The 26,477-nt window shown below is 52.8% G+C and overlaps 1 long non-coding RNA gene across 1 annotated transcript in view; it reads right to left on the reverse strand.

Moving 5' to 3' along the window:
* Nucleotides 1-18,155, reverse strand: part of LOC138984355 (uncharacterized) — a 37,663-nt gene extending 19,508 nt beyond the window's left edge. Inside the window, exon 1 of the long non-coding RNA XR_011461619.1 lies at nucleotides 17,977-18,155. This is a non-coding gene — a long non-coding RNA (uncharacterized lncRNA). The remainder of the gene's footprint in view (nucleotides 1-17,976) is intronic.
* Nucleotides 18,156-26,477: the final 8,322 nt, after the last annotated feature.

Raw genomic sequence — 26,477 nt, forward strand, 5'->3', positions numbered from 1 at the left:
TGTCCATGTCTGTGTGCCCTTCTCTCTATCTTAAACCTTCAGGTAAATGCCCAAGGGACAAGGAGTTCCACTTATTCACTCCAGAAGGGAATCTAAATGTGGCTCATCAGTTAGACTAAAAAGAAAACCATCTCAAATCCACTCCTCCCCCCATGAAAATGACAGGGAGGCAGAAGACACACTCTACATAAGAACTATGGGAGAAACCTCCAGCTTCTTTATACAAGCCCCGATAATCAAGGAACAGTGAACCTGAGTGTCCCCCAGAGAAATAAGAACCCTGGTCTGACCTTCCCTACCTTTACTCTGTGCCTCTTTCCAGCTGAAGTTCCCATTTCTCTCTCCTTCCTCTCCTTGCTCTGCCCTACCTCCCATACTTGTTGAATACCAAATGAAATCACCTATCTTGGACATCTGTCCCAAGCAGTTCTCTTTCAAACTTCCAAAGCCCCTTGTTCACATTGTCAGAGAGTATTATGCCCTGTTTGCTTGCCTCGCTCGTGCTGCAAACTTAAAAACTCCTCCAGGCCAGGGCCCATGAGTTACCAATCTTTGTGTCCACAAGTGCCTCATACCATGCTGGGAACATCCTACCTGCTTAATAAGTGGGCGTTAAGTAAATGCAAAAGTGAGAAAGTCTCCATGGTGAGCAGGAAGATAATCACTCTTCCTCCTCCTGGATTCCTGTATTTTCCATGCTACACTCATAGCCCACCCATGCTTCCACCTCCTCCCAACACTGACGATCCACTTCTCAAGCCAGGAAGCTCTAAATGCAGGAAACTGTAAATCCAGAAAGCCTGCAGTGTTAACAGGTAGGCACAGCTGATCTTGACTTAACAATATTCCCCTAGGACTGGCTGACCCAAGCTGACCATCTCCTTCCAAATAAGTAACACAAACGCGGGAGGTTCCTTCCTACAAGCTGAAGATGTGAATACTATCTGTCATTTTTCTGTTTTGAATTTTTTTAAAAATGACTACCTCGGTACACTGATTTTTTTCCTACATCGACATTAAAAATATTGGATGCTTTGACTCATGGGGATGTAACTTGTATGTGTATATGGAAAGAGAGAGAGAGAGATTAAGCTGAGTATTTTCTTAAATTCACTTCATCCTCATGAGAAAACTGAGAAACAAACAAACAGAAAAATCTGAAAAAGAAAAGCAGAAAAGGTGAAGTCAAATACTACCCACACCAATTTGGCAGGAAAGTTTATAGTTTTTGTTGTGGTTATGCTTAAGGCATAGTATGTTTTTCTAGATGAAAAAAATAATCAATTCTAAAGTCTGATTCCTCATGAAATCCACAAAAAGAGCGTGGAGATAGACTAAAAGGAAAAATGGGTGAGATGCTTTCCTTAGTAACTTGCAGTTGTTCAGTCACTAAATGGTGCGGACTCTGTGACCCCGTGGACTGCAGCGCTCCAGGCTTCCTTGTTCTTCACCGTCTCCCAGAGTTTGCCCAAACTCATGTTCATCGAGTCTTAGACAACTCTCTGCTCTACCTTGAGGACATTTTCCTGGGATCCCATGAGGAAATGGGACTTCTTAGCAAGAGGGAAGTTCTCGTGACTGTGTTCACATCACTGTCTTTCCCCATCAGAACAGGGAGCGTATCAGAATGTTTGAAAGCGTATCAGAATGTTTGAAATGAAACTATTTATTCCGATGTTGCAAATCCTACTCTTGGCCTCCATCAATCTGTGCTCCAGCTCCCAAGATGAATATGCCCAAGTATCTTAGGTGCTTTTTTTCCTTTTCCCCCTCCCATCTTTCCCTGACAAATCCAAGTGCTCTTTTAACAAGCTCTTTAAAAGGGATAAGGTCCCAAGCTTCTTTTGTGGGCACACGTAACACAGCAAGCACCCCCTGATTCACCTTTGAAATCAGAAAGCACAGAGGCATATTGTCTCCCATCCCTGGAAGCAGCAGGCTGTGCCTTGAAGGGGAATTGCTGGCCCACTAGCTTGCTACCTGTCAGCTGAAGGGTCCACGGGCTAGAGCCTGCTAGAAAACCCTTTCCTGACCCCCTTGGCAAGGACAGATGACCGGGGAAGCACCACTTTTTCCCCGGGAGAAGCTCCATTTACCCTCCAAGTGAGCAGCTTTCTCTCCTAAATCCAGTGTGGAATGGAAGCTGACTTCCAACAAGTTGGCCCGGTTCCATCCAGGCCTGGTCTGTTGCTGGTGGGCTTAACGGAAGGTTCTTAACTTCCCTGAAGCTCAGTTTCTTTAGCAGCAAAGAGGAGACAATGGCAGTTCCTAAGTCCGTGGGGAGGTGGGGTGGGGCGGCTTGTGGGAATGTTAAGGTGCGGTGCTTAGCCGCGAGCAGGGCTCAGGGCTCGCTTCAGTCTTATTTCTTCTTTTTTTTTTTAGGTCCATGCCTTTTCCTAAAGAATCTTTCTAGCTGTTGGCAATCAACTTTATTGCGCAAAGGTCAATATCCGGGGAAAATCACTCCTGAGCAGTCTAGAGATGGGAGGGTCAAACCTGCAAAGTAGATATTTCAACTGGGCGGCGAGAGTAGATAGAGCCGAACAATGCAGCGGGAACTCAATCGCTCACAAACCGAGCCTTGACTGCGCTCCCAGGTGAAGGGGAGTCTCGTACCAGCCACCCCCCTCCCCCGACCTTGCTACCGACCTGGGTGAGCTGAACGAGCGCCCTTGACGCGCACCCTCTTAGTGCCCGCGCTTCGCCTCGAACCGGAAGGAGGCAGGGGCGCACCTCTTCCGTCTCCAAGATGCCGAAGCGCAAACCTAAGAGCCCGTAGTTTTCGGCAGAGAACACTGGGTACCGGTTACAGATACAGGAGGAACCTGCTCTTTTCTCCTGCCCTCAACTGAAGCTTGAGTCCCTTTACTCCCAACACTCCCGAGGCCTCCCCATCAAGTCACTTTACCGAGTTCGTGTAGATTTTTATCCCCTCCCCAACTCCATCCCAAACTGATCTCAGCTTCAGGAGGCCTTGGAGGACCGGGAGGCATGGCATTCCCCCACCCCCACCCCATCTCCTGGCCACGCAGGAGAGCCAAAGAACTTGGTTCTGCCGAAAAGTAGACTTAGGCGGCTAAGGGTTGTGTGTGGCTGGGGCAGGGTCAGGCGAATGCACTCCCACCTTGCAGGACCCCAGAGCACATCCCAGGGCTGGATGCCTCCAGGAGCACTAGATTTTTGGTTCCGGAGGAAACGTTGAGTCTACCAAGGTGGGGGGACTTAAGGGGGGTGCTGAAGATTTCCCAGGAAAAGAGAAGGTTAACTGAAGCCACAGTGATGAGTGAGATAGATGCCAACCACCCTTCCCCCACCGCGGCTCCTTCTTACCACCACCACCTCAAACATACACACACACACACACACACACACACACACACACCCCTGTTCGGTGAATCCCAAACTAAGGCCATAAGACTTTCCCCACTCAGTGGCTCAGGGCCAGACCCCACAGCACTGTTTCTCCCTCCATCCCCAGGAGCAGTTTCTCTTTCTACACTGTTTCTGCCCACTGGTTTCAGTCCCAATTCCTCCTGGACAGTTCGTTCAGCCTGATTCCTACCGCGCACAGCACTGGGTGGTTGGGGGAGCCTAGCGTGGCCACTAGCATCTCAGTTTCTCTGGCTGACCTGGGTAGATGAGGCTCAGACCCCTGGGTTAGCAGCCCAGTGCGCTAGTCCCTCCCAGCCACACTGGGCTCACCTCCCCGGGCCTGCTGAAACACAGCCCAGCCTCTAGTTCTCACATTTCTCTTTTCCTAGTTTCTTTAAGCTAGCCATAAAGGTCTTACATGGTGGGTAAGGGTGGGGAGATCCCCTTGCACTCCTTCTACACACACACATTTTCGCACACTTCTGTCAACCTGCTACTGCCCAGGCCACCGAGCCAAAGGCTGTCCTGGAGCAGAAAGAGGTGGGGAGGAGGAGAGAGGGAAAAACCAATTAATCAAGTTTGCTCTCTCCACCTGGAAAGTTGTGTCCTGCTCGAGAGAGGAGTCAGCCTGGAGGGAAGGGTACCAGGGGAAAGAGTTGGCTGGCCCTGAGGTCTCAGCGAGGCCACTGCTGCAGGGTAGGAGAAACAGGAGAAGAGTTGGAGGGATACACCTTGGAAGAGGAAGGAGGCCAGGGCTGTTACCAAGAGACTAGAGGGAGGTGATGAATCCTGGGGCCTCCCAGGCTTTGCTGCAGCCCCACATGGCCAAAATCAGAGGCTGGGGAGGTCCTTGGAGTAGGGGTGGGGGGAACACACGACGGGGCATCTCAGCACGGGTCCCCAAACTCGGGTGCCTAGCCCTGGGCAGGAAACTTTCCTCTTTCTCAGGGCAAGCAGGTACCCAGAGACGCCAGACCAAGGCTGGGGGAAGGGCACAGGCCAAGGGAGTGCTGTCTGAACCACCCTCGGCTGCAGGCAGCGCGAGAGAATCCGAATCCAGTGGAAGAGTGAAGGCAGAGGCCTCGGTGACGCTCGGATTACTCTGGATTGCATGTTGCTTTTCCCAGTTTCTACAGTTCCAGGTCCTGTCCTGATCTTTTATTCAGACGAGGCTTCGGGTTCTGGCTCTCGCCGGGTCCCCAGCAACCCCAGAGTATTCGCTGGACTGGGGAGGTGCCCCGCCTGGGCTGGATTCACCAGAGCCCGGGTCCCTCCTGTTCCACCTACGAGGCATCTCCCATGTCCCCAGTCCCCGAGGGGCAGCTCTGCCCGGCGGGCGGCCGGTGGTAGCAAGAGTAGGAAAGGCAGCCGCAGGCAGGCCGCGCGCAACTTTTTTTTTGAAACGCATTGCCGTCCCCCTGAAAGGTGTTATAACAGCAATTCAATTACCGTAAATGGCGCGCAGCGTCCTCGCAGCTGGGAAGTCGGTAACGAACTGTGGTCGAGGCGTGTAAAGGAATGGGGCTAAACGTACGCTATTTATCTCCCTCTCTTCTTTCTAATATCCTCTCTTTCCGCCTTTTCTTCGCTGTGTACTCATCATAGCTGGACCACAGGTTAATTAACTCCAAAGAGCTTAGTCTATCTGGACAGAAACACACTGAGAAATTGGCAGGAGATCCTGAAAACTGGAGGTGGGATCAAAAAGACCACCTGAAATTCCCTGCGTTTCCCTACAGGTCTGCAGCCTTGCCTTCAAGGAACAGAGTTCCAGGCGCACGTGGCGAACCGCCGGGAGTGTGGTCACCTGTGCGTGTGTGGAGTAAAAATATTCATGTCTGGTTTTAGATCGAGGAGCCGTGCCCACGAAATCCCACATGGCATGGTCTGCAGGCACCCAAGGAGACGTGGAGTCTGTTGCTGGTGCGTCGCCACTTACAGGCCACTGGAGACAACCCACACACTCGCCATTTGTGCCCTGGCACCGTGTATTTCCGGCTAAACTTTAAGGAGCGGTCCATGAAATTAACAATATCAACAAAAATGAGGCAAAGTGTTGGGGGAGGCAGGAGGCGAGCGGGAAGAGCTGCCTGCTTTCCGGAGTGCCGCTAAATCATTACAGTACTCCATATGTTAAAATCTAGAGGGAGGGCCGGAGGAGGGGGAGAACCCCTCACAAGGCAGCCTGGCAACCATTTAAATAAAGGTAAAATTAACATTTGCTCCTTTGAAGTTAGAGTACAGACAGCTTAAAAGCGGATTTTATTTAGTGGATGTCATATCAAAAGAGGCAGAAAGGCGTTGCCTCGCCTGGAGTTTTTAGTTTCATATATATTTTTTAAATCATTTTTAGAAAAGGCCAAGACGGCAACATGGGAATTCGAGTGCTTTCTCCCCGTCCCGCGGGGCCAGCCTCTCCCAGCCACCACGGGAGGTTTCCAACAGTGGAAATGCCGAGTTTTCCAAGCTCGTGGTAACACAGCCAGAAGATGCCTCTGGTTGCTCCCCTTTTCCCTACCCAGCTCTCGGGAAGGTTTGCGAGTTTCACTCCTGGAGAGTGCCAAGAGCGTGCGGCCTGGCAGAGGGGTCGCAATGGGGCCCCGCTGTGCGCGCCAGCCTCCAGCGCCGCTGGGCTCCCTCTCTGAGCCCCGAGCCCTCCCTGCCCTGGTCAGCGCCCCCCACGGCCACCCTGTTCGGAAGGGTCCAGCAGCTGCGAACAGGGGTGCACTCTCAGGGTCTCCTCACTCGAGGCGGGACAGGCCGAGGAGCGCGGGGGGCCCAGCCCAGGGTTTGCCTGGGGATGATTCCAGAGCAGGGTGCTCGGCGCACGCGCTACCCTGAACGTCTCGAGATCTGGCTCAGGGGCTACCAGGGGCTCTGGGGTGGTTTTCGGCTTTGTTTACTTTAAAACCTAGAGGCGCGGGTTCCTTTCCCTCTCCCTGAAGCCTCTGACCTGCACTTTGCAGTTCTCCGCTCTGCCGCCCCCTTTTTTCCCCCAAGGCGAGACCAGGACGGGTTTCCCCTGTCCATAGCTCCCAGGGCTGGAGACCTTAGAACGTGGGGACCTGGAAGTCACCCGCAGCCTGTGGTTTGGAGCGACCCCCTCTTCTCCATCCCTTAAGTCCCTGTCTAATAGGCTGCTGAAGGGGCACTCCGCGCGGGTCCTTGGCGGGGCCCGCACTCGGGAGTTTCAGCTCCCTTCCAGGCGCTCTGTGGTGGGCAAAGCGGGAAGTCCTCAAAACCGCGTCCTCGTGGTGTTTCTTGATGGAGCCTCCTGCCAGCTCTGCAGGCTGCAGGGAAGACCCCCGACGTCCCAGTCAAGGCGCCCCTAGCCTTCTCCCGCCCAGGTGCAGCGGGGATGGCGGTCACTCGGCGCGCCCGCCGTGGGCTTGATCCCCGCCTAACCCTCGCCCCGCCGGGCCCCGGGCGCGGCTCCGGCTCGGAGGCGGCGCCGTTTCCTTTCGGCCGAGGGTCCTCTCCAGCCTCCCTGGCTTTCTGTCCGTTAGCCCGCCGGCCCTTTTTCCAGCGCTTCTCCTGGAAGCCAGGACAGGGCCCCGACGTATTCAAGGCACAAAACCCCCGCTTTTAAAGCCCGGCTGGGAGCCTCAGTCGCTCGTAGGAGACAGAGAAAGGGCAGATTGAGAGCCCAGGGGGTTGCCCTCTTGCAATGAAAAGGGTCCCCTTCGTTTGCATCTCTGGTCAAGTGTTTAGAAGTTATACTCAGGGCTGCTGTCTATTCCTTTCCTGTGGGTCTGGGAAAAGATTCAGACATATATATATATAGGACATGCCGATCTAGAAGAGCCGCTGCCCTGTAGATATAAGGCCACTGGCTCGCAAATCTCCGGGGCGGGAGGTGCTGAGTGTCTGCCAAGGGTCTGGATGTGAGATTTGAGGGGCACTCTACTTTTCCCCCGCCTTTCTTCCGGAATCCCAAATCCAGGGGGTCCGCAGCCGAGTGCCACCCCCCACCCCGCCGCCCCCCGCCTCGGCCTGGTACAGGAGAGACTGGCCACAGCTGAAGCCTGGTTCCCTCCCCAGCTGCCACCCCGGTTCAGCCCCTGCTCCCCAACTAGAAGGGGCTGGCAGCCGCTGCTCGGGTGGACAGAAGCTAGAGCAGTCAAGGATTTGAACTTGTAAAACCAGTTAGAGCAACTCTTAACACTTTTCCCTTTCTGCCCACCTGTTAAAGAACACGTGTTCTTAAACCGTTTGACTTGGTAATTCAGAGAACAGGAGACATTCTTTACTTTGGCCTCTTCCTCCTCTGTGAGGTCACTGCTCTTAACGCATGCACTTAAGAGAAGTTCTTAGGCATCTAACTTCTGCTCATCTTGGTCTCAGACTTAATGAAACCCAACCATGATTTAAATTATTTCCCAAAAGTACCTTGTTGTTTGTCTACGCTAGCTAGGTAAATAGGAAAACTGGCAAATTGATGATGAATCAGCCATTCTTTTTTGATCTTCCTAAAGTTGGCCAAACTAATAGAAATTCATTTTACATGACTCCCATTTTAGCATAACTGGCATTACTTCTGCTTGTTCACAGTCTTCTACAGCTGGGACTGTCGAACCAGCTTCTTCTACTCAGCCTGGTCCCATTTCAGACTTCCTTAGAACTGTTCTCATAGGATCCACCGTCCCTGTTCCTTTATTTTCTCCCTTCACCAGCCATGGATCAATCAGAGAGACAATTGATTTTCCTGAACCAGAAAATGCTGACATCTTGAGGGGTTGGATTAAATCTGAGTGAGCACGAAATCCCACAAAATATGAAGCAGCCAGGCCAATCTCCAGGTTTAACAAAGTTCTGTGTGAATATACATGTATATGTGTAAGTGTGTACTTATGTTTATCGACCCCAACTTGCATAAGGTTGACAGTGGGAAGAAATTTTACTGTAATGTAGGGACACAAGCTGAATGAGAAATCATCTTAATAATCTGGATAAATGAAGAGAAGACCCAGACCTACATGTCTAGGAGTAAATCGCTAATTATGAAATCCAAAACTCTTGAGCTAGGGTCCTATGCTTGCCAGAAAATGGTCATTTTTCCTCTCTTTTATTGGAAATGGGATCCTAAATGCCTTTTGACGGAAAAGAAGTTACGAGACAAGATGCAATTTTCTCTTTCTTTTCTGACAACTCTGTCATCCAAAGGATCACAGCTATGTCAGGGTGTCTGTCTTGGGAAGAAAAAAGGGAGGGGGGGTGGAGAGAAAGAGTGAGCTAGTGAGAGAAACCCTGCAGCCCGTGGCCATCTTTGCATCAAATTTTTCCAGACCTCTATTTTTGATTGTGATCCCACTGATCTGAGTTTGAAATGCAAGCACAGTGAAGCCCCTAAGCCTTCAATCGTGTGAAATTTTCAAAAGATCTCTAGAAGCAATCTCAGGCTGCCTGACCCCTGACAGGCGCCGATCTCTTTATTCCTCTCTCTGCCGGCACTTCATTTGTTGGAATATCTTTCAGATTTGCACCTCCAGATGACAAACCTGAGTGTTTATTATGTGTACATGAATCGGAAATCTTCAAGCCCGCAGAAAAGCACCATCTTAAACATAATATTTAATTTCCCGGCCTAAGTGTCTGCTTCTTTATTTGCTTTTCATTAGCTTAAATATTTTTTCCAGATCTCCCCATGTGTCACTTTGATATTTAGATGATTCTATCTTTTAATCATCATTTCCCCCTTGGAAAAAAAAAATCCCCTGTCGCCTGCGTCTGCGGAACTCACACTGCCACGTCACTGTGCGGCGGGCAGCGAGGCCCCGAAGCTGGACGCAGAGCCGATCGGAGTCTGGGGGGCACCTCTCCGGGACGGGTGGGGGGCGGCGGTGTCACAGAGAAACGTTTGCCTTGTAGCCGGCAGCCAGGGCTGGGCTGGGCCCGCTGACCATCTCGTGTCTCATTCCACCTCTCCTCCTTCAAGCCTTTTTAGATGATTCTTCTTCTCCTTTCTCAAAACAAAGCCTCAGGTGGCATGGAAAGGTGCTTTCACCGCTGGGAGTCGGGCCCGAGCTGCGTCTTGAGCCAGGGGCCAAGTTTAGACAGCTCACCCCAGTCATGCGGGCACTCCTTCCGGCCCCGCACCCCCTCCCACCAGGCTCTCTGTGGGCCCCAGATCTTGGGGGTCCGACGGTGCTAGAGGCAGAGGGAGTGTGGGGGAGGGCTTCCTGGGAGACGATTGCTTTGTTAAACTTCCCTCTGTCGAATAATTCCGCGGATAAGATTTTGGGATGGGAACGTTGCCCACCCTTCCCCCAATCTCAGCCCCAGAGTGAGCTTTAGAGCCCAGCCATGCACTCAGGTGGACTGAGACTCACCCTACCCTGCGTAAGCGGGAGGTTGAATCGCCACCCACAAGCCCAGTCCCAGGTCGCGGAGGTGGTGGGCTGAAGCCTGAACGCCCCTCCCTCTGTTTGGATAGGCCGTGTTGCTATGATTAACTTATTAAACCCCCTCGTAATTATTTTAATTCGACTCGAAAAAATACTTTGGGCGGCAGTTACGATGTGTTTGTATTTATTCATCCCCCCCATAAAACCTGTGTTAAAACAAATGTTACTTTTCTCTCTCTGTACATAGACCCTCCCTATTTGAAATAGACCGCAGGGACTGCCATTAGATCGAATGGCAAGTCTTTATGGAAAGTGTTTTGCATAATTACATACCAAAGCCAGAACAGTCACCTCCACATTTTATGGGTCACAAACCATCAACAATTGCCACATTATTGTCCACGAAACCTTAGTCCCTTCATTGATGGAGCGGACTCCATTGCTAATCTAGAACGGGAAAGGATGGAAATTTCTTCTAATAAGAACCCGAGAAGATTATGTCCCCACTGACAACGTGTTTACATATAGTTATAAAGTTCAGAGGACCGACAGGGGAGAGGAAAGGAAATCGGGGGAAGCCTGATTAAGAACCACGCATCGGTCTAATATAGATAGCGCATCAAAAGGAGTGTCTGAATGTCCTCCCCTTTTCAGATCCGACCCCTTCCTACCTTTGTCATGCAGTAATTAAGATATTCTTATTTAGACAGACAGCGTCTCTAGTAACTGAATAATATTAGCTCCTTTGATGTCAAACTTTTGACAGTTATCACACCAGCACTGGCAATTTAGCACAAATGCCCTCCTTAAAAAAAAAAAAAAAAAACACAGAAAACCCCCATTGGCTTTGAAGAAATCTAATAAGTGTGATCCTTATCACCAAATGATCTAAATCGCTGCCGACAGGCCGCCCAGCTATAAATTACATTTGGTGTTACATAATGAAGCCGAATTTGGGTTTTAGCTCATTGAGGCAGTGTTGGTGGGAACTGGGACGCACCCCCCCCTGCAATTCCTGTGTCCCCATTCCCGACTCTCCAGAGCCTCTGTCTACTGTAAGAGCAAAACCTCACGAAATCGAGGGGTCAGGGCAGAGATGGGGGATCCAGCCGAGGCGCGGGCGCGGAGCTCAGTGCCCTCGCTTCGGCTCCAGAGCGCAGGGCAGGTTCAGCCAGCCACCTACTCCCGGATGCCACTTCGCCGTGGCTTTCAGAGCTCGGGCGCCAAATTTGGGATTTGCCAGATGGCAGGATTATCTTCGCGTCTGTTATGTGTGTGTGTGTGCGCGTGTGCGTGTGGAGTGTCTCGGGTGGGGGCGAAGATGAGGATGGAAAGCAGAGCCGGATCCGCCTTTGCCCGAGCTGCCTCTAGCAGCCTGGCCCCGTTCCGGGGCTCGGGGCAATCTCCCGGCCGCCCCGCCGCAGGCAGCAGGCGGAGTTCCGCCACCCCCCGCCCGTACAGACCGAGGCCCCAAGGCCCAGACGCGCGGAGCTAGGGGAGGGGTGAGGAGAGCGCTTCCCTCCGAGGAGAAACGGGGGCGGGGGGCGGGGGGGCAGGCGAGTTGGAAGTGAAGGGGGCAGAGAGGGCTGGGGGGGAGGGCTGAGACGGCGACGGTGACACCTGGAAGGCATTGTCCTTGCGAGCGACACCTGTCAATCTCCGCTCCGGGGTCCCGGGGCCGGGGGCGGGGAGGCTGATGTCATCGTAGAGTCCCTTCCAGGCCGAGGGCGGGGAGGACTGGGGGAGGCGGGGGCGAGCGGAGCCAGGAGGCCTGGGAGACGGGTGGGGGAGGAAAGAGGGAAAATAAACAGCAGTTGCTCTCTCTCGCCGCGTGCTCTGCTCTGAATTTACACGGCCGTCAATATTCCAACTTTAGTTATTATTTCTCATCTCGAAGGGTCTGCCTAGGCTTGTCACTGGGGAAGGGGAACTAGTCCAGGGTCACACTGCATCCTCTATCCCTGGGAGCACCCCCTCATCCCAAAAGCCTAGAGGCGGACTGACCCTCCTTCCAGACCCAGCTCCCTCTTTGCCCGGCGGCTGTTCCCCGCCAGAGGCTGCGGGCTTAAGGAGGAAACTCTTGGGATGAGTTGTGAAAAGTCTTGTGAGATTGCAGGGGTGAAGGGAGAGTTAATTAACGTGGGGCTGGCTCAGCGAGTGGGAGAGCGGGCGGCGGCGTGGGTGGGCGGGCCGGGTCGAACGCAGGGATGCGCTCGGTGCGGGGTGCTTGTGATCTGGGGGTCCAGCTTGGAGGCCTGGGCTCGGGGGGGGGGGCGGGGTGGAGGGGGTTGGCGGGGGCCGGGAGGAGCAATGTGAGGGGTCCTCAGCGGGGGCTGCTGGCGTGCTCCGCGGAGCCTTCGATTGGTCCCGGGGAAATTCTGATCTCCCACCTACCGGGCTGGCACCCGCACCCCCCTTAGCGCTCCTGGACTCTCCCTCTGCCTATTCTTTTCGGCCCGAGCTAATTAGCAGCCTGCCAGCGGCCTGATTTATGGAAACGCTCGGGCGGGCGGAGACGCGCGGCGAGCAGCGGCCCGGTGCCTCGGGGTGGAGAGGAGGAGGAGTCTCAGCGGCCCCCTCCGCCCGGCCGGAAACTGGGAGTTGCTCTCCCCGCTACCCACCCTCCCACCCCGGCGAGGCCGGGCGCCCCCGCGCCCCCCGAAGCCCTAGCCTGGGAGGCCGGGAACCCTGGCGCCAGCGGGGCGGGCAAGGGGCGGTGGCCGCGCGGTGGCCGGCGGGGTCCCTGCCGCCGGGTTCCAGCTCGGCTGACCCGGAGGGCGGGCCAAGCGCGAGGATAGCCCGAGATTTGTGCGCCCGGCTTGGGGCACCTCCTTCCCCACGATGTGGTCTGCAGAGAAGGAAAAGCGACGGGAAGAGGGAGAGGACGCTGCACGGGGTCGACAGCAGGCCCCTGGCGGCGGAGGGCGGGGGCGTCTCAGGCTCGGGTGGGCAGCGTGGAGCCACCAGCCCAGCGTGGCCCCCACGTCGCTAGTGACTGTCCCCGGGAAGGGCGTGGTCCCTTTCCTCTCCCTTCCCCTGGGTCTCATCCTCAAAGTCGTGTGAGTCGGAGCCTCCAGACTAGAGTCGGAGCCTCCGGACTAGAGTTGGAATTTGGAGCTGGGTGTAGGCTGGGGAGCGGGGAACCACAGGACAGGTCTAAGAGCCGCCCCTCCCCGCACTTGCCCGCAAACTCCGGCGCTGTCTCCTCACTGGCCTTGAGTTGCCCCCGATGACCCCGAGAGAGAAGGAGAGGCGCTCCCAGGCTTCCCAGTGGACCCCAGAAGTTGAGGATGGAGAGAGCAAGGGGAGGCGAGTTCGGGGGACAAAGTGCAGGGACCTGTTGCTGGCACTCCCTCAGAGTGGCGCCTCTCCCGGGGGGACAGGGGCAAAGGAAACGGGGGAAACCTCTGGGCCCTCCTCGCCCGGGAGAATTGTTGGAGGAAAGAGATCCTGGCAGACCCAGAGGGCTGGAAGCCCCTGGCACGCTCCTTCAGACTTTAAGGGGGCGGGGATAGGGACTGGGGGTTGAAATCATTGGGAAGGGAACCAGTCCTCCCAAGCCTGGGCCCAAAGTTGTAACTGTGGGGAACTTGAGATGTCCAAGAAAATGTGTCAACTTTCTTTTAAAACACCCTACCAGTTCACCTTCCTTAGAACCGCCTCTCCGACTCTCTAACTGGGGGAGGTGAAGAATTAAGACCTTTCTCCCCATCGCAAGACCACTGGATGCCTCTCCCGGGGGGCTCTGTCTTTTCCAGGTTCCCTCGTAGATAAGGCCATTTGATGTCAGTGAGAACCGGAAGCGCTCCCAGCGCCACCCACCCAGGGCCCCTGGGAAATTTAGTTTTCTGCTCTTCTTCACCTTCCAACTTCTGCTACCAGTTCCAAAGGGTTAGTAATATCGGGGGTCAGGCAGGCCCTGGTCTTTCTGAACCGAGGCTGGAACCCTCAGCTGGGTGGGGAGCTAGGCTGAGCACACATCTCTCTCACGCATAGCGTTTAGTCCCCTGGGTGGTGGCCCCTCTGAATTTCTAACCGTGCTGAGGGCTGAAGTCACCTGCCCAGACAAACTGCGGTGGCCGAAATCTGCCCAAGTCTAAGCGGAAAGAGAGACCCATCCCCGTCAAAGTGTTGCCTTTAGGCAGCGCGGGTGCCAGGACTGCTGGGTCACCCAAGGGCCAAGCTTCAGTCTCAGGGCCTCACCAGGCCACGGCTCACAGGGCAATCACAGGCCGATTTCAGAATCTGCAGCCTGCCCAGCAAACGCTGCCGGTTAGGCGCCCAAGTAATATTATTCATTCGTCATTTTCAAAGTTGATTTATCGCAATCGACAGGTTAAAGCCTCATCTGACTTCATTACTTTTAAAAGCTGTCTATTTCACAACTGTCACTTTTCATCGCTTAACTCAAATAAATACTTGAAGAAATGAATTGGAAGAGACTTTTAGATCATGTTTATAATTCTTGGTCGCCACGTTAACATTCTAATGACCTGACCCTCTGAATTTCTGTAGATTCCTAAATCGGACCGAAATTTCCTGCATTTATATCAGAAAATGTCAGGGAGGGTGAGGGAGCCGGAAATACGGACTAAAGGAAGTGCAGCTGGCGACAAGTCGGCGACCGCGTGCAGCTTCAACAGTCTCCCCAATGGGAGCGAGGGCCTAGGCCAGGTACCCAAAGCCCCTAGGTAAGGGGGCAACGCTCGGGGCAGGGCTCCGGGGAATCAAAATGCTGAAAAGAGGGCCCAGCCTGATGTTTGCGCTTGGAGCCCGGGTCCCAGAGAGCCGGGGGCAAACCGCAGAGGAAGTTCACGCAGGATAGAATTTCTGTTCACCGTGACTATTTATGACTATTATTATTTCTGACATTGTTTCCAAACTGGTTCTAATGGGCCCCACAACCGCAGGTTGAGCGTGACAGGGTGAAAGGCATTTCCTGCCCGTCGTCTTTGACTTAGAGCTGTGAGATACCCACGGAAGGCAAGTGTGGAAACGAAATCGTGTGGATGGAAATAGTTAAATAATTTGAAATAGTTTCTTCTTCCATTTTGCTGTCATTTGCCCAATGCTGGGTCTTCTGGAGCTAGTGTTAATCTCTCTCTCACCCACCAATTCACAAGGAACCAGCTCTCAGAAGTATTAATAGGTTGGGGCGGGGGGGGGGGGGGAGAAGGGAACACCACAGAGGGGAAAAGTTTTTTTAAAAAGAGAGAGAGAAAAGGAAAAGAAAGGAAAAAGAAAAACCTATCAAACTGGAAAACTGCCTAGTTTGGGGACAAACCAATAAGGAGTGCATTACATTTTCTTTCCTGTATTTTTTTTTTTTTCTTAAAATATATGTATGTGTGTAAATGAAGAAGAAGAAAAAGAAAAAGAGAAGGAAGGCTCCCGAGCCCGGGGAGGAGCTGCCTAACCCTCCGCAGTGTCCGGGCCGGAGTTGACCCCGCGCGCGCTCACCGGGCCAGCGGACCCTGCGCCGCCGCGCCGGCCCCGCCCGGGTCCCGCTGCGAATACGAACTTCGCAGCCCCCGGGACCACGGCGCTCTAAACGCGCCCCGGCGGGGCCCCGCCGCGCTCCCCGACCCCGCCAGCTTCGCGGTCGCTGCCGTGGGCCTCCGCTCACCCCGAGAACCCGCAGGCCGAGCGGGTCTGATCGCTCCCCGCCTTTTGGCGCCGAGGCGAAAGGGAGGCGGCGGGAGTGACGCTCGCAGGCCGCGGTCTCTGCGGGAGCGAGGCCGCGGCTCTCGGCGCGGACGGCCGGGCGCTCTGCCGCGCCCTGGAGCGCCACCTCGCTGCGGAAACGGGAATTTCTCGGCCGCCCCGCGCAGCCTCCCGCCTCACTGGACCGTCAAGAGTTTTCCTTGCATCATCTAAACTTGAAGACAAGCCGAAACGCACAGGCCTTCTTCCCACCGATCTGTGACCAATATACCCCGCAATGTCTGCACTGGGCGAAAGGGCAAATCATAGGAGAAAGAGGAGCAAATATACAGCTACAGCATCACCGAATCTAAGTGGTGATGCTGCTTTCATAGGAAACATAAATGAGCGGTGTCTTCTTGGAGGCCACGGATTTGGGCCGTCCTGTGTTCCAGGGCCACTCAGCTGTGGCGGCTGCGAATATCTCCCAGGAGGCGGGTGCTTATGAAGTCAGACCTTCCCAATTACGATTTCCACCCATATCCACTCATTCTCATCAGATGAACATAAAGAGGGGCTGTGCCATGCCTGTCGCCAGCCTACTGGGACCTTGTCCCCTCCCTCCCCCCAACCTTCAGTTCTGCCGACAAAATAACCACAAAATGCCGCCCCTAACTTGTACACCTGTAGGCCAGTGAAAACAGGAAAGGCAAGAAGTACAAATCACACAGCAATTCTCTTCAAGGTGCAAGTTTGACCTTATTTTATCCGGTTGGTAACTTAACTGTTTTGTCCTACTCTTAAGCTCACACGACTAAAAATACACAGAAAATTTAACTCACTTATATGTGTATTTGTTCAATTTGTTGTTTCAAAGCGCACTGCCCCAGACACAGGGTGGTTAGTAAAATATTTCACAAAACAAGATTTTTTCCTGTTAAAAGTAGAGTATCTACTTTAGGGGTGATTAGTAAGATATTTCACAAAACAAGATTTTTTTTCCTGTTAAAAGAGAGTATCTACTTTAGGGTCCTGTGAAGATTTGTGTGGTTTCTTTGTTTTGAGGCAGGTACAGAACCTTTCTCTAATTTAGTTCTGACTGCAAGTTTGTTTTTGTTTAAAGGAACTCGGTGGCTCCCACATAGAACAATGGTTGGACTGGGGACTACAGGGTTGGGGGAGACTGTGCTCGTGGTGGTGGGTGAGCCCTGGCATTTCCCTGCCTGAGCAAAAGCAACATGGAGAGCCTTTCCCGGAAACTCTGCCCTCTCTGAGTTGGCAGGGTGAGTTCTCTAAGGGCTGGCAGGCAAGGAAGGAATGCTCCTTCTCCCTGTAACCAGCACTCCTCAGTGAAGATTAGGGGGCTCTCTGAGGGCCCTTGCTCGAAAATTATAGGGCTGCATCAGGAAAATAGCCACGTTGGCTTGCTGGGTGGTTGTTCCTTCTCCATCAAACCAGGAAAGATTCCTGAGAGACCCGATGGGAAAGAGGCCCCAATTTCCTAGCAGGACTTGAATGAGAATTCCTCACCCCAGCCAGCTGAGAAAGGGTGGCGCAGCCCCTGGGAGTTCTGGAGCTTCCTCACCAGAAGGGATGCTATGTTGGGGTAGAAGGGAGTAGCTGAGAGACCCTGGGAACTAGGAGATAATTCCTATCAGGGTTCAGGGGTCCACCGAGGGACAAGGATGAAAACAGAGGAGAAGAAAGCAGAGAAAATGATAGGCTTGAATCTATGTACCTCTAATTCTGAGAAGTCTCTAAATTGGAAAGCTTTTTCTTCTTTCTCCTTCCCTCCTTATCTTCCCTCTCTTCATTTCTCTCTCCTCCCCCTCAGCTTCTCACATTCAGATTTTCTGTCCCCCCCCCCCCACGTCGAATAATGCCTGGAGATGAAAAATGATTTTTATTGCTATTACACTTCCTACCGCAAGATGCAGTGCAAGGCGGCAGAGTTTGTATTACAACTATGTCACGGTGTTTCACTGATGCAAAACATGTAGCCAGAGGGTGTTGCTAATGACTCCTGGATTAGAGAGAGATTGAGACTGGAGAAGGAGAAAGAGAGAAAAAGAGAGGAAGGCAGGAGAGAGAGGAATTTCATTAGAGGAAAGGGGAGGGAGTGTCACCATATAATCAGGTCTAATAATCTCATCAGGATATTTTCGGATTTCGAGATTTTAAGAGTGTGAACTAGAGAGAGCAATATCCTTTTAAACACCATAAAGGTGGTTGTTGTTGTTGTTGTTGTTGCATGTTAAATAACTATTAATTATGTTTACAGTCAGTTAAGTGAAGAACTCTCCTCTGGAAAGAATCAAACTTCGGAAAACCTTTAATATCAGATTAAAGGCTTTTCCAGGAGCCGCCCCGCTTGGAGGGAGGTGGGGACCCGGTAATCAACCCGCAGTGTGTGGACCGCTACGGGGCCTGCGGAGGCTCACCGCCCTCGCCCGCGGTCGTGCACACACTTGCACACTTGCCCGGGACGGCCCGTCAGGGCCCGGGGCTCAGCCTCTGCTCGGTCTTGGCCAAACAGTCTCTCCGGGCTCGGAACTCCCCGGCGCCCTCCCCCAAGACCGGCTCTACTTAGGGAAGCGGGAGCTTTCGAGGTTCCTACCGTGGCCCGGGCCGGTCCCACCGCCCTGCGGTCCGCTTCTGCCCCCCGGGGCACAGCGAGGAGGGCATCCCCTCGGGGCCGCGGCCCTTTGAACTCGTGAGCCCAGGACTCCCGGCCGGCGGCGCGGAGCTCGCTCGGGGCCCGGCTGCGGAGCGGAGTGTGGGTGGCGGGCGGGGTGGAAGGGGAGTGGGGGAGGCGGAGGGGCGGGGGGCGGGGGCGGGAGCCGGGCGCTAAGCCTGGAAGCTTGGCTGTTTACCCAAACGATTTTCCTTTCAGGCCCGAGACACCAATGAGACAAGATCAAGCTCCCCTCTTCGGGGGGTGTGTGTGTGTGTGTGTGTCTGTGTGTGTGTGTGTGTGTGTGTGTGTGTGTGTGTGTGTGTGTGTGTGTGTCGCCTCCTCCAAGCGCGGCTTTGTGAATGGGGGCTCCGGGGACGCCGACGAGGAGGGACCAGAGGCCGACCCGGGCGCCAGCGCCTCCTCCCGGGGGCTGGGAGAAGCCGGGAGGAGGGCGAGGGGTCTGAGCGCATCGCAGGCGCCCCTGACGCTCAGTGTGGTCCCGATGGAGGGAAGAGAGCGACAGGGACACAGGCCGCGGAGAACCAAGGGCCGCATTCGCGAAGGCCGAGCCGGGAGGCGCCTGGTCGTGTGTGTGTGTGTGTGTGTGTGTGTGTGTGTGTGTGTGTGTGTGTGTGTGTGTGTGTGTGTGTGTGTGTGTTTGCCTGGTCGTGTGTGTGTGTGTGTGTGTGTGGGGGGAGCGGTGAATAATGTGAATCACATCCTACTTCCAGTCCCTAATTTCCGATCCCTCCAAAGCCCCAATCTAACTCCTTAGGCCACTGATTTCTTCCCGACTCCCTTGCTTGAGATCTATTAGCTGTAAATTAGGCCAAGGTTTTGGCGTTTACGGTACAACGCAGGCCATGTAATCCGCGCCGCTAGGCTTGAGTCTGGGTCCATCCTTGCTCCGAAAAAAAAAAAAAAAGATTAGAAAGCAGGAGGGGAGGAATGGTCTGTACTGACAAGGCATTTGTCATTTTTAAAGGGCTCCACATCCAAGGATATCCATCAGCCTAGGGGGAGTGGGGAAGAGGCAAGGGACGCGGATGGGGCAAAGTCCCGGGCTCCGCGCAGCAGGTGAGCGCCCTCCTGGGCGTGGCTCCCGCTGCAGTTCCAAGGGGACATCCGCCGCCGAAACGTCGTTTGCAAAATAATAACAAGAATATTAGAGGTATTATTGATAATAAGAATCAGGAAGGCGGGGTGATATTTAATTGAGGTCTTAAGATGAAATCCAGCCTGAAGGTGTCTTATGTATATTTAGTGGCAGGTCTCCGACAGCTCAGCCCAGGCCGATGAAAGGCTTACCCAAGAATGTGTTTCTGGAAGAAAAGGGTGTCCTTCCGCTGCTTCTGACTCAGCTATTATTGCTCCTCCTGTCTCGGCCTGCCCCTGCTCCCCCCCAAACCCCACACTGAAGGTCGTCATTTTTTCTTGTTTGCTTTAAAAATCGCACCCCCCCCACCTTTCCCAGCAAGTTTTTATTTAATAGAAGTTCCCATCTCCTGGCGCTGACCCGGGCAGAGCTCAGAAGAAACCGGGTAACACTTGGTTCGGGCCTCAGTGTCTTGGGTTCACGGTGGTTCAGACCTGGACAAACACACTCGGAGAGGGAGGAAGGGCGGAGGTCCCCGGGTGTTCTTCCCGTGTGTTAGGGGTGGAGGGCTGTGGCTCTGGGCTCAGAGGGGCCGGAAGCAGCTGTTGGGGATCTAGGTACGAGTTGGGGGCTGGGGGACCGCGGCTGTGCTGTGGTTGATTCAGAATAAACGTGTATGAGAGAGGTGATGCTCACGGAGGAACCGGAAGTGCCTGATAATGCTAAGAGCCACAGCTAACATTTACTGAGTGCTTACTATGTACCAGACACTGTGTCCTTCCCCTGGGACACCCCGCAGTGGTCAGGGGTAGGCCGCAGACCAGGGGGGCCCGGAGGGAGGGAGCAGGTAGGTAGCCAGAGAGGTGGGAGCCCGTGGCGGCGGATAAGAGGTTCCTGCCTCGCAAGGCGTCTTCTGCCCGAGAGGAGGGGTCGCGCGGGGCAGCGAGGCCCGGGGCCCAGCCGGCCTCCCGCCCTGCTTGTGGTCCTCCACATCCGACCGGCCCCGCGCGGCCACGCACTGTGCGGGGCCCCCAACCTCCGGCCGGAGAGAAGGAGGGCTAGGAGTTCCACTGATGTGCCCACTTCTTCCTGCTGGAATTCAGGAGGAAAGGCGACTGGGTCGTGAGGAGGGCGAAGACCTCGCGAGGCCCGGGGCGAGCGCGGGTCGCGCCGAGACTAGGCCCGCAACCAGGCCCGAGGCCTCCTCCCGCCGCCCAGGCCCCGGGCGCGGCGGCGCTCCGAGCGAGGTGCGCCTCCCTCGCGGGGCCGCGGGCGCTGCACCGGCTCCGAGGCCTCCGCCTTCCTCGCGGCCCCAGGCGCGCCCAGGGGTCGGAGCGGGGAGCAGGCCCGGCCGCTCTCCACGCCCCACCCCGCCGGGGCGCCCCGGCCTCCGCTCCCAGGCGGCTCCGGGAAAGAGGGCTCTGGCTTCCCCCTGCACGGCCTCCCCTTCTCACCCCACCAAACCAGGGGCTGAGACTCGCCGGTGACCCCGTGCCGTGCCCCGCAAGGGTGGTAGAAAACAGACGCTGCACTCTGCAGACAAAAGGCTTCCGCGTGCAGGCTCGGCTGGAGCACGTTTCGCACCCGCCTCCACCTAGGCGGAGCAGGTGGTCGGGGTGGTCGGGGTAGAGAGCCCCGACTGATCCCAGAAACGGAACACCTCCGAGGCCCAGGGCATCGGCACGACCCGGGTACCTGCTCCCAAAATACCCAGTCTGCCCCCGCCCGCCCCGATTGCCCCCACCCAGCGACCCTCCTATAAAAGGGCGCCCTGTTCTCTCTTTTTTTTCTCTTTTGGCTTCTGGACTCATTGCGAATCACCTGGCAGCAGGGAAACACCGGCTCCTGATATCGACCAGCAGAGGTTACTTCTTTCTCTAAAAAACGACTCTAGCTTCTTCTACTAGACCCGAGGGAAAATTCACATTAAGAAACAAAACAAAACAAACTTTAAACCCTCTCTGGGTGCGAGACGTGGTGGGGCGCGCTGAGCTTCCGATCTCTCCACGCTGACTCACCGCCGCACCTGGAAAGCTAGTCCTGAGAAGAAGAAATAGTCTTATCCTGCAGTCTATCATTTTGGTATTACAAGTAACAACCGTGGAGCGAGAAATACCCCCGGCCTAAGAATATTGATAGATGATAGTAGCGATATTCACAATCGATCCTTTAATAGGCAGACGTCATAAATCATGTTCAATTCCCTGACAGCACAGTACTTCACTTAATAATATAATTAAGATGAAAACTCTGGAGGTATTGGAGGCAGCGGGTATTGATAGCTTCAGAAATTGCATTCTGAATATGATGATGGAAGGGAAAAGGACTTTTGGAAAATACAAACCCCTTCCCAAAGGATGGGGTTTTCAGGGTGCTCTCTTCTGGGCAGCCCTTTTGACCTTTTCGACCCCCAACGCTCAGCATACACCTTTTCCCCCCAGCAGCAATCCCCATCTCTGATTGGGTAGACAGGGTAGACCAGGTCTTTCTGAGAAAGGATGTAGAGGAAAATAAGGAGAAATTGGGCTTGGCTTGGGTGAATGTCCTGTGTTTAGGAATCCTATAGAAACCCATTCCTTCAGCCTGAATCTGGAGGGGGGAAATGTTTAGGAGAACTAGGAAATGAAGCTGTTTGGTTGTCTCAATAAAATTAATTTCCTCAACAATGTTTTCAAAAGTACACATAAATCACTGGACATACGCAGGTTTAACTGCCTATGAGCATTTCCATCATTGCTCTCCAGTCAGAATCATGGACCTCAGGACGGAAACCAAAACTTCACTTAAAAAGTAAAAGCAGAGGGGCGAGGTCCTGTGAGTGTGATGATTTGCTCCCTGCTTCATGAGTAGAGCTGATTTTAAGTGCGGCTAAAATTATTCCAAAGGACAGAATATTAATCAAATCAATCAGAGCTGACAAATGAGAAATATTTGAAAGTCAGGGGTAATTTACAACTTTGTTATTAGTTAAGAATCGCCTGCCTTGTAACAGTAATTAATAACACTTAGGAATGATTTGGAAATCCCCCTCCCATGCTCTTTATTTTCCTCTGTCTCTTAAGGAAGGAAAGAGAAAAAGGAAGCAAATGAGTGATCACTAGAAACAGGAAAAACACTGAGTCGTTTGTGGGGAGAACAAAACTGGATAATATAAAAGAAAAGGAAAAAAAAGATTAGCCCCATGGGAGGCCATCAGGAAATAAAGAAAATACAGGAGGAGGGATAGTAAATCAGAAAATGAATTCTGTAACCATACCCCATGAGCAGGCTGGCTAAAGGTTGAATTTCAAATGGCCCAGAAACCCCATCAAAATGAACAGTGCTGCTAAAAAATCTTGAAAGTAGCTCAGCTCTGAATCAAGGCAGAGCTCAGGGCATTGTCTGTTTTGTTGTTGTTAACAATGTATTTCTTTATAGCCCAGGAGCAGACGTGTGCAGGCTCTTTCCCAAATTCTATCCCTGGAGACCGGACTGGCTTTCATGTTTCTGATGTTAACTCTCCTCTTGGTCACTGGCAATCCCCTCCCCCCATCTTAGGTTGATTATTAGATTGTCTCAACCCCACCTAAACAACACACCAAAATAATGACTTGTTGAAAAACTATAAATCATTTCAGTGTCTGAGCTTGGAAAACCACTTCAGTCAACAGGCTTGCTGCGAGAAGGTAAAGAAATCCCCAACCTTCTGCTGAGGAAAAGCTGCTACTTCCCTGAAGTTTTATTTGTTAGATGGGGGAATTTTTCAGGCTGGTTTAAAAAAAAAAAAAAGGAGAGGGGGGAGGAAAAAAAATTTTTTTGGTAAACTTTATCTGGTCTTTATTATAAGCCCCAGTGTTGTCTCATTGAGCTCAGGCTGGGTCTACACAAGGTAGCTAGAGATTGAGATTTATTGGTCTCTAAATGAAAAGATTCATTTGATATAAGAGGTTAACTCAAAGTTCCTATACTCTGACTAGCTTCAGCAAATGTCTCTGTCGAGTCAGCACAAAAGCAGTTCAAAGAAATCTGAAAAACACACACAGATACAGACACACAAACACACTTGCCCACTTAAGCCGCAAATGCAATTCTCTTTTCTTTGTTGTTTCTTCTGTCATTACAAACCTTCAGCTTCTTTCTAGGTGGCTGGGATGGTTGGCTCCCCCCACGCACATGCAGCTGAACTTTGCCATTTTGTATCTTTTCCTTTTACTAGCCCTGAATGAAAGGATAAGGGGAGGGGGAGAAAGTAAAAGAGGAGAAGTGAACTAATTCAAATAAAGCAGAATCCGTTTGTAAATGAGGTGCATAGAGGAAAGGGGGGGGCAAAGAGAGGGGCGGGTGGAAGCTAGGGGCTCTAGGATGAAAATAGGCAAACTGCCTGAAAATGCATGAGATGGGTTTTCAGAGATTAAAGTCCAGGAACCCAATAGGAACCTGGCAGAACGTGAGGTTGTGAAGAGAGGTCAGGAGAGAGAGCGAAGGTGCCAGAGGCTTTTAGAAGGGAACCGGGAGGTGACACACGGAGGGCCCGAGCTCCTGGGCTAGAAGCAAACTATGGACATGCTAATGAGGGAAAATTAACCTTTGGGTTGGGTCTGTGACATGGGCCCTCTGCTGAATGCCTGACCCAGGGGCTGCAAGGCGCTTCACTCTGCACCAGCGCAATGAGATAATCGCCCTGAAACCCACCAGCCTTGGTGCACACAGGCGCGGAAACACTGTTGTGGAGAGGGCAGAGTAGCTAGCAGCTCCTCCAAAGAAAAGGAAAACAGAGGAGAAGCCACCAGAACCACGGCCAGGCATGAAGGGCAGACCTGCAGACCGTAGGTGCATCTGCTAAGTCCCAAGCCCCTCCAGGCTGGCACATAAAAGAAAGGAGCAGGGCCTGCAAAGTAAGAAGTGTCTTCCTCTCTCTTGCTCCCTTCTGTCTCCAAAAACCCCAGATAACTGGGCCTCGGTGAAGCAACACAAGGGATAAATGGATTTTTATCTCCAGGAACGTGGCCGGTGGGCCAGAGGATTATTGCTGAGACCAAGGAAATATATTGGGGAGGGAGGGGGCAGGGATGGAGAACAGAAAGAAGTTGCAGAGGACAGACTAAAACAGACCAACAGAAAAGAAATTCAAAGGGAAATTTTTAAAGTAGAGTGGCTGTGGTTACACGTCACAAACACTGAGACAGTAAAACACACACACACAGGGATTTTATTAAACAAGCCAACAACCAAACGCACATCAAAAACACATTGGCTCCTGCTGTCACAGGGAGAGGGGATTTGAAATGATTGCGGGGTTCTGGTAGGGACCCTTATGGCCTTTATTGCAGTCTCTCTCTCTCTCTCTCAGGGTGTTCCAGAAACCCTGAAAGCCTCGATGGAGAAGCGGCCTCCCAGAGGCTACGCAGGGAGGACTCCCCGTTGGAGGCGGAGGGGTCATGTTTCCAAGTAGAGACGTCAACAAACCGCAATCTTAGTGACACTGACAGCACAAAATTATGTTTAATGTTGTGAGGGGGAAAGGGGAAATATAAAATTAGCACAGAGAAAATGCTTCCCAGACCTTCCTCACAATTAGGGCCACGGCATGGGGGTGGGCACAAGGCAGGGTGGAAGCGGAGGCCCAGGCGCAGCCAGGCCACATTGCTGAGCCCAGGCAAAGGTCCCTCTCCACCCCGGGAGGAAGAGGAAGGCTTCTGGAGGGAGGCTAATGACATCCCGTCCCATCCCTTCCCTGGGTTCAGAGCCTTTCTTTTGGAGAAGCGGGGAGGTTCTGGATGCCCCATCCCGGTGGAAATGGCTGTTCACGGACTGACCTGCACAATCCCAAGAGCCACAGGGGTTTCAAATCAGTCATGAAGCTGGCCAAGAGCTGCCCAGCCTAGAAAGCAGAAGAGGAAGTGGGCGGCGGTGGGCTGGGCTGGGTGGACAGACACAAAACCTCAGACACCCCCCTCCTTTCCAGAACCTGGGGTGTCTGCAAAGAGAAGATGCTAAGGGGAAGTAAGAACTATCTAATAAATTAGCAAGCTCCCCTCTGGAACTTGCCAGCAGCCCTGCCTCGGCTGCCTGGTACAGGTGAACTGGACCTCCCACTTTCTCATGATGCTCCAGGTCTCCATAGGCACCCCCACCCCCTGCCAGGACCAAGGACAGGCAGACTGCCACCAGGCAGTCAAGGGGATTGGCCCAGAGAGAGCCAGGGAGGTGGAAAAGGTGTCATTTTCAAGAAGGAAGCAGTTTCTGTTCAATGCAGATTGTTTCCTAAACTGCTTATTGAAAGAAACAGAAGTGTGAGTGAGAGAGAGGGAGTAAGAGAGAGATAGAGAAAGGAGGAGTCCCCTATTCTCATCATGTTGTGGTTATAAAGAATAGAATTTTGTCTTCGTCTGGAAACCACTGTATTACTGTGGTTATTAAACAAGCCGGCTTCCCTTCTTAGTGTCAAGGCAAGGAGAGAGGGATAAAGAGAAAGGGTGAGCAGACAATTCATTTTCAAATAATACAAATTAAAAGTAAATGTGTTTTTAAAAAATTAAACCTGACTGATAAAGGCAGATGTGAGATGGCAGTAAGAGAGAAACGGGAGGAAAAAACACAGAAAAGAGTCTGAATTTTTAAAAAAGATCAATCTGTGCAGAGTAATCAGGAAAAACAGCCTGGGATGGAAAAAAGTAACTGCCATTTCCTATGTGGTAGCTCCATGACCTTAGGAAAAATGGAGAAGCAGCTCTACCTTGGGGTGGTAGTTTTACACTTTGATTTTAGCAACAAGTATCAAAATATCTGAACTAATTGATTGTCGAGTTCCTTGGCCCTTCTCCAAACAGCAATATAGATTTAATTGTATGTTGTTTAAAACTCCATTTCTCGAACAGTGTGAAACATGTAATAAAAGTCATAAACCGTATCGGAGATTCCCCTCCACCTCCAGTAGCATAAATACCCGACTGACACTTGGAAATCTTAGCTAATACTTTTAATAGGCTAAAAAAAAAAAAAAAAAAAAAGGCATCTGAGAGGGGTAGCCACATAATAAAATCTAAACTGTTAATCCATTTTAACTCATTCAAAAAGAACCTGTGGTTTTTGCAGAGGAGGGGTCGGGGTGAGGAGACCCCACGTCAGAGATCTGATTTGTTCGAACTCGGTTCAGCTAAACCACACTCCCCTGAAGCAAAGCAAGTAGTGAGTGGCTTTCCAGAAGACTACAGAAGGATCTCTACCGGGGAAAACGGAGCTGAAAGTTGCCAGCGAACTGCCTGGCCCGAGCTCCCCTCTCGCTCACCGAGGCGGGGAAGCCGGTCGGCGGCCGTGGCTCTCCGCAGGCCTGGGCCCGGCTTCCCCGAGGCAGAGAGGGGGGCCG

Source organism: Bos mutus, chromosome 21 (genome assembly GCF_027580195.1).
Source record: "Bos mutus isolate GX-2022 chromosome 21, NWIPB_WYAK_1.1, whole genome shotgun sequence".
NCBI lineage: Eukaryota > Metazoa > Chordata > Mammalia > Artiodactyla > Bovidae > Bos > Bos mutus.